The sequence below is a fragment of the Pinus tabuliformis genome, chromosome 3_2 (genome assembly GCF_031772625.1).
Source record: "Pinus tabuliformis cultivar Carrire ecotype Pingquan chromosome 3_2, CPIR1, whole genome shotgun sequence".
Classification (NCBI taxonomy): Eukaryota; Viridiplantae; Streptophyta; class Pinopsida; order Pinales; family Pinaceae; genus Pinus; species Pinus tabuliformis.
The window spans coordinates 1,131,193,875-1,131,202,217 of NC_142302.1; the positions used below are offsets into that span (position 1 = coordinate 1,131,193,875).

General features: G+C 36.0%; 1 long non-coding RNA gene across 1 annotated transcript; it reads left to right on the plus strand.

Moving 5' to 3' along the window:
• The first annotated feature begins 367 nt into the window (after window positions 1-367).
• LOC149184668 (uncharacterized) lies at window positions 368-8,024 on the plus strand. Its single transcript, XR_016257303.1, has 3 exons — window positions 368-4,031; window positions 4,207-4,708; window positions 4,806-8,024. It is a non-coding gene; the product is annotated as an uncharacterized LOC149184668 (long non-coding RNA).
• Window positions 8,025-8,343: the final 319 nt, after the last annotated feature.

Here is an 8,343-nt window from a genome sequence, read left to right on the forward strand (position 1 = left end):
GCTGCTGGAACTTGTGGTTATCGCATGTGTTTAAGTGTTTTATGTTTTTTAACAGGTTCTTCAACTCCATTAGAGTCTGATATAACATTTTCCCTTTCCTATGAATTAGAAAAGGATTAATAAAATGTTTGCATTTTGATAAGTTATTTTTAACTTATCTGGTCTCTAAATTACTGAATAATATTTAGTTTTAATGTCACATTAAATTATTCATAAGTGTGTGGAAACTCCTTTTTCTTTTCAGAGCTACACATTAAAATATATATAATTTTTGAAAGGTAGTTCTCAAAAGTAACTGGGCAAAATACTTTAGACAACTACTTGGGACAGAGCCGTCCTCGAAGCATTCTCCGGGTAAGAAAGTACCCTGGGGTCAAGTCGATCACTATGCTGGGAGGTCGCTTAATAAAGTGACAAGTCGCTCAATGAAGTTGCGCGTCACATTCCAGCCATATCTTTCATCAAGCTGCTGAACTGTTGTTTGCGGTATTCTTCTTGTTCCTCGCTAATGTGTTTATAGCTTAAAATTCAGAACCTTTGGCAGGGAATTGTTGCGTGGCGGCTTACCTGGTTTCTTTGAAGTTTTCAGGTAAAACGGTTGTTGCTTTTATCGGCGGTCTAGACTCTGATGTCAATGCTTCGCATTTTTTCCTCCATTGGAATCTTAGTTTTTATCACTTCATTGCCCAAGATTTCTGATTCATTGAACTTTGAAAGTGTGATTTTGAGGTTTTTATCATATTTTTTAAAATGCATAGGAAAACATGGAACATGGATCTGAGGTTCTAGCGTTTACCGTTTAAAACTTTAATATATTGACTGATCAAGCTTTACTTCTGTGACTTTTTGTTGAAATTCTCAACCGAAAACAGTCATTGACACTCGAGACTGGAGTCTGATGGCAATGCCTCAGAAATCTTTATTTTTTGTTCCGGTTTTTGAAGCTTTAGTTTGTATCACTTCATGGTACATTATAGATAATTTGCGTGCGTTTGAATGTGCGTTTTGAAGCCCTCTTCGTGACAAATGATGTTTCACGGCCGTTAGCGAAGGGCGTGAATCTTAGGTTTTTACTTTTGAATTTGTACTAGATCTTAATTGATAAGATTTTATTGAATACCATCTTTTGAACCTTTGAGCAGACTTTCAAGCGTGCATATCTGAACTTTGATGGCCAATGAATTATGTGTCTCTGTGAGCAGTTTCTGATGACGTCTTATTTGCGAATCTTACTCGATTTTTTTCTATCTTTTACCATTACAAGGGCTTGATGAGCTTTGGGAGGGTTTAATAATAATTTCTTTATTTAAGTTCAAGTTTTATAGTTTTATTGACATGCATTAGGTTTTAATTAATAATAAGATTTTACTGAATTTTTAAGCAGATTTTATCATTTTTGAGATTCAAGTGTGTATATCTGAACTTTGATGGCCAGTGACCTCTCTAAGTAGTAGTTTCTGATGACTTCTTATTTGGGAGTCTTATTTGGGAATCTTATTAGATGAGAGGAAATATAAGACTTTTAATTAGCTTTGGTAGATTGTAGCCTATGTAGTTGGGAGGGTTTAATGAAAACTTCTCCACCCAAGTTTGAATTTTATTGACATGCATGATGCTCCTTATGAACGACATTGTACTACTTCATTGAGAATTTCTGTAATATTCCCTTTCTTGATTTAGTGAAAATGGACAAAAACTGTTAAAATAAGGTCATTAGAGAGTCCATCAAGCCTATAAAAGGGATGGAAACTAAGCATTTGATATTTATCTTCTTGTGTTTTTCTTGAGAACTTGGTGTTTTGATACCAAGGACGAAAACCGTGGGTGTTATTTTGTCTTGTGGATCCATACACGTTCAAGTTCCAGTTTTTTTTGTCTCATGGATCCATTGAGGTTCAAGTTCTAGTTTGATCCCAAGGACGAGAACCCCATGGGTGTTATTTTGTTTCATGGATCCATCAAGGTTCCAGTTCTAGTTTGATCCCAGGGACGAAAACCCAGTGGGTGTTATTTTGTCTCATGGATCCATCTAGGTTCACTATTGTGCTTAATTGTATTTGTCTTCTCATTTAGTTCTAGTTTGATCCTAGGGACAAAAACCCAATGGGTGTTATTTTGTCTCATGGATCTATCCAGGTTCACCATTGTGCTTAATTGTATTTGTCTTCTCATTTTGATAAGCAACCATGCATGCCATTGTAGGGGCTTGAAATTTATTATATGGGCATGTACCTTTCCTTCAGTGATAAATATAAATAAAGGGTTCTTTTTCAGATCCGGATGTTCAGTATTTTGATTACAATTATTTTTAACTAAAACACCTAGATGTGTTAGATTGATTATTTTGTTGTTCAAGATATTATAATTTCTATGTAATGATTGTATTAACTTTGTGCCTCTTCCTTACTTAGATGAGCCTGATTGATTGATTATTTTGTTGTTCGAAATATTACCATTTCTATGCAATGATTGTGGTAACTTTGTACCTCTTCCTTGAGAAGAGCAAGAAGAGGAAAAAACTTTAAAAACTTTAAAAACACAAAACTTTTGATGAGCTTTGGCTACAATTCTAGAGATTATATTTTCTGTTTGTCACGCCGATCAATTTCTGATGATGTAGTAGGTGCAAGGAAGAGGAAGACTTTCTTTAGTTATGCACAGAACTGAACGCCAATAATATTACAGACATTATAATTGCGGCACTAATTCAGAGAGGCAGCTGTGAGTGTAGATAGACTGGTATCTGGAGTGGAGAATCTCGGAGGAGGGGACAAAATGGTGGATACTGCTAATAAATATAAAAACTTGAAAACATATGGCCGTGATTTGGTTGAAATTGCTGGGGAGCTTGATCCTGTCACGGGCAGAGATAAAGAAATCCAGAGAGTTCCATTTCTCTAGATTTCTTTATCTCTAGCTGTGACAGGAAGTTTTCATCTGGTGGAGTGGGCAGCATGAATCTTGGAGACCACTAATTATCATAGTCCTTTGGTGTGCTTGGAAGTGGAGGAACAATATAATCTTTAGAGCCAGGAAAGAGTCTTTTATGGCTACTTTATAAAATGTTATATCCTTCTATGAATCCCTTCCGGCTAAGAACCAAAAAAGAAAAAATGTCAATTGGAACAGGCAAGGAGATGTTCTCTCAGGGGCTCCCAGGGCATTCTTTGATGGTGCTGCTCAGCACAATTTCTGTGGCTGCGGGGTTCATATTATTATGGACGAGAGCCTTCATTATCTCAGCTCATGGAATGGAGGAAAGGACTCTTGCATGGCTGAGGCGATGGCTCTAGCGGGTCTTCTTACTTTCTGCATTTTTTGTGATATTCATTTTATGTCAATCTATGGGGATTCTAAAATTATGGTTGATCATGTTATGGGAAAATGCTGTATCAGCATCTCTCACCTTGCGGGCTGGATGGACAGAATTATGTATTTGCGGGGTAAAGTGAAAGGCTGTTCCATTCAACATATAGACAGGTCCAAGAATCACCAAGCTGACTGCTTATCTAAGAAAGGGCTGCTGTCTCAAACAGGTAAGTGGTCTGTGAAGGTAATATCTGCTGGGGAATCCTTCCCCAACCAGGATTTACCTTCCCTGGGTTTTGATTCTATGAAAATCTCCAGGTATGTTCTGTTATTTTGATCATTATGATATATATCCCTGTATAGGTATGGTGTATAAATCATTGTTCTTTCTTGGCTATCAGTTTTATATTCCAGGAATTTTATGTGCTGTTCAAGAATCCTGTATTTGGTATATAGTGTGTCAGTCCCAAAGGTGTTTCCCAGGATGCATATAGCATCCAGTTTTCTGCTCCAACTTTTGAAAGCTTTTGATGTACTATCTGTCATCTTTCCTCAATATAATACAATTATGTTTTTCGTTCTGAAAAAAAAAATCCAGAGAGTTATTATGATTTTGTCTCAGAGGAATACGAGCAATCCTGTGCTCACTAGAGACCTGGTGTTGAAACGATTGCTGTGGTTGAAGGCGTGGCACGAAAGATTGTCAGAGGGGATGTACCGAGGTAAGTTCTTCTGCATATATTTACATGCTTCGGCCGCTTGCAAATTTTAGTTTGTAGGAAGGGTGCTTGTGCACGTGTACAGGGTTTCAGTGGATATTTGGTTGCAGGATTATTTTCAGGTTGCAAGGTTGACAGAGAAGCTAATTAGTTTTGTTTTTCAAATGGTTTTACACAGCAATTTGCTAGATGTAAGGTTGATAGCCCTGGATATGAAAGCCCTTGAGGCTGGTGCCGATTGCGAGGACTTTACAGAGCGACTTGAGTCTGTACTGAAAGAGCTGGAAGATGCAGAGGGAAAAGTTATTCTCTTTATTGAAGGAATTCTTTCGATTCTGGGTACCCGTAAGAGAACCGCGCTTTGTTTATGTATGATTAAACACCGCGCTTTGTTTATGTATGATTAAACACTTTGTTCAACCAATAATCATATATGTTATTAACGTAGATCAAGGATTATTCGAAGTGACTGATTTTAGGGTTTGGTTGTGGAATAATCCAGTAAAACCAAAATGCTTGTTGGGGGCCAACTTAGGTGCATTGTAGGGTTTGGTTGTGGAATAATCCAGTAAAACCAAAATGCTTGTTGGGGGCCAACTTAGGTGCATTGTAGAACTACTCCAAAAGAGTACCATGATTATGTAAAGAAAGATGCTTCAATTGAGCGACGATTCCAGCAGGTGAGTGCTTAACCTGGTTATATAAGTATTGATTTGGCCTTTTTGTATTTATAGCGCTTTGTCTTAATAATTTACTACTATTACTATTTTGGGGCAGGTGGATGTGGCTGAACCTAGCGGCAAGAGCTAACCAGTTTGCTATCGGGCCTTTAATACACTCGATAGCGGCCTTACCATACATACATGCCTATTCCATCCGTGATTCTCCGGTAGCTCGACGGCAATTTTTTCCGGGAACAAGTGACCCACCACCTTCGACGAGAAAACCCATTGTGCTGTGGTTTTAATTTCTCAAAAACAAGGCCTTGATTCTTTACTGTGATGTTCAAATTTTCGTTGCTGTGATGTTCAAATTTTCTCTTATATTTTTCATATATTTGGGAAAATTTACTTTAATTCAGTTATCAAACTAGTAAGGAGAGAGTCACTGATTGCTATCAATTAATGTAGATTGACTCATCATATTATCACTCTATTCAAATTATTTTTTTGGTTGTACTTTTATTCTAACTAAATCTTGAATAGTTAATCTATTTCCTTAAATCTAAAAAAACAAATTCTTAACTGAATAAAAACAATTTTAAAACATACTCTAAACCAAAATCTTTCCCACATTTTTTCCCTATTTCCCACATCTTTCTCCCTATCTATTTTTTATTAGCCCCATTTATTTTTTATTAGCCCTACCTTGGAAGACTGCTACTTTTCTCCTTCAAATATCACTGAGCGCTCTAGCAGCAGGGGCAGGAGTTCAGGGCCTTGTTTCTGAGAAAGTTGTGAAAATTTTAAAGGCAATGCTATTTGGGTGGTGGCTGGAATGATTAGCCCTACCTTGGAAGACTGCTACTTTTCTCCTTCAAATATCACTGAGCGCTATAGCAGCAGGAGCAGGAGTTCAGGGCCTTGTTTCTGAGAAAGTTGTGAAAATTTTGAAGGCGATGCTATTTTGGTGGCTGCTGGAATTTGTGAAAATCTCAAGGCAATGCTATTTTGGTGGCTGCTGGAACTTGTGAAAATTTTAAGGCAATGCTCTTTTTGAGGTAGAAATTCAAACAAGGGAAAGAGACATTTTCTTTTTATCAATGTAGCGGTTTCCACCCCATGTCTGAGAATGTATTGGCCAACTTTGTAATACTAAAATCTTTATCGTTCTCGTTACTCACTACCCACTGTGTAAAGCTTCTTTTACTCCTTTTTATTCATTTTTTTAAGCCAGTATGCAGAAGCTAGTATGTAACCGTATGCATTGCTGCTGGGACAGCGTTTCCACTCCATAATGGTATACCGGTTATCGCATGTGTTTAAGTATTTTATGTTTTTTAACAGGTTCTTCAACTCCATTAGAGTCTGATATAACATTTTCCCTTTCCTATGAATTAGAAAAGGATTAATAAAATGTTTTCATTTTGATAAGTTATTTTTAACTTATCTTGTCTCTAAATTACTGAATAATATGAATAATATTTAATTTTAATGTCACATCAAATTCTTCCTAAGTTTGTGGAATTAAAAATCTAATTTCGTATTGATTCGATGGTTAAAATTATACCCGTTATGTTAAGTTCGTTCACCTGATTACTGATTCACCGTAGGTGGAAACTTTTTCTTTTCAGAGCTGCACATTAAAATATATATAATTTTTGAAAGGGAAATTGAAAGGTAGTTCTCAAAAGTAATTGGTCAAAATACTTTAGACAACTACTTCGGACAGAGCCGTCCTCGAAGCATTTCCTCGAAGCTTATTAGATTCTAATCTTCCTCTCCGGGTAAGAAAGTACTCTGGCGTCAAGCTTTACAGTTTAATATATTGACTGATCAAGCTTTACTTCTGTGACTGTTTGTTGAAATTCTCAACCGAAAACAGCAATTGACACTCGAGACTGGAGTCTGAGGTTCTAGCTTTTACCGTTTAATTTTTTATCATTCTTTTCTCCATTGGAATCTTAGTTTTTATCACCTCATTACGCGAGATTTCTGATTCATTGCACTTTGAAAGTGTGATTTTGAAGTTTTGATCATATTTTTTTTGAAATTCACAGGAACACATGGATCTGAGGTTCTAGCTTTTACAGTTTAATATATTGACTGATCAAGCTTTACTTCTGTGACTGTTTGTTGAAATTCTCAACCGAAAACAGCAATTGACACTCGAGACTGGAGTCTGAGGTTCTAGCTTTTACCGTTTAATATATTGACTGATCAAGCTTCACTTCTGTGACTGTGTTGAAATTCTCAACCGAAAACAGCAATTGACACTGGAGACTGGAGTCTGATGGCAATGCTGAGCATGTAACGGTATTAATGGCAAGGGTGACAATATTTCGATTCCTTTCTTCGACGAGAAAACCCATTGTCCGTCATGCTGTGGTTCTAATTTCTCAGAAACAAGGCCTTGATTCTTTACTGTGATGCTCAAATTTTCGTTGCTGTGATGTTCAAATTTTCTCTTATTTTTTTCATGTGGGAAAATTTATCTTCAGTTATCAACAAACTATAACAACAAATTAGTAAGGAGAGAGTCATTACTGATTGCTATCCATTAATGTAGATTGACTCATCATATTATTACTCTATTTAAATTATTTTTTTATTGTACTTTTATTCTCACTAAATATTAGTGATCCTAAATATTAGTGATCTTGAATGGTTAATCTATTTCTTTAAATCTAAAAAACAAACCATTTAAATTATTTTTTTATTGTACTTTTATTCTCACTAAATATTAGTGATCTTGAATAGTTAATCTATTTCCTTAAATCTAAAAAACAAACTCTTAACTCAATAAAAACAATTTTAAAACATACTCTAACCAAAATCTTTTCCACATCTTTCTCCCTATTTATTTTTTATTAGCCCTACCTTGGAAGATTGCTACTTTTCTACTTCAGATATCACTGAGCGCTCTAGCAGCAGGGGCAGGAGTTCAGGGCCTTGTTTCTGAGAAAGTTGTGAAAATTTTAAAGGCGATGCTATTTGGGTGGCGGCTGGAATGATTAGCCATACCTTGGAAGACTCTGCTACTTTTCTCCTTCAAATATCACTGAGCGCTCTAGCAGCAGGAGCAGGAGTTCAGGGCCTTGTTTTTGAGAAAGTTGTGAAAATTTTAAAGGCGATGCTATTTTGGTGGCTGCTGGAATTTGTGAAAATCTCAAGGCAATGCTATTTTGGTGGCTGCTGCAACTTGTGAAAATTTTAAGGCAATGCTCTTTTTGAGGTAGAAATTGAAACAAGGGAAAGAGACATTTTCTTTTTATCAATGTAGCGGTTTCCACCCAATGTGTAAAGCTTCTTTTACTCCTTTTTGTTCATTTTTTTAAGCCAGTATACAGAAGCATGTAACCGTATGCATTGCTGCTGGGACAGCGTTTCCACTCCATAATGGTGTACCGGTTATCGCATGTGTATATGTATTTTATGTTTTTTAACAGGTTCTTCAACTCCATTAGAGTCTGATATAACATTTTCCCTTTCCTATGAATTAGAAAAGGATTAATAAAATGTTTACATTTTGATAAGTTATTTTTAACTTATCTTGTCTCTAAATTACTGAATAATATTTAATTTTAATGTCACATCAAATTCTTCCTACGTTTGTGGAATTAAAAATCTAATTTTGTATTGATTCGATAGTTAAA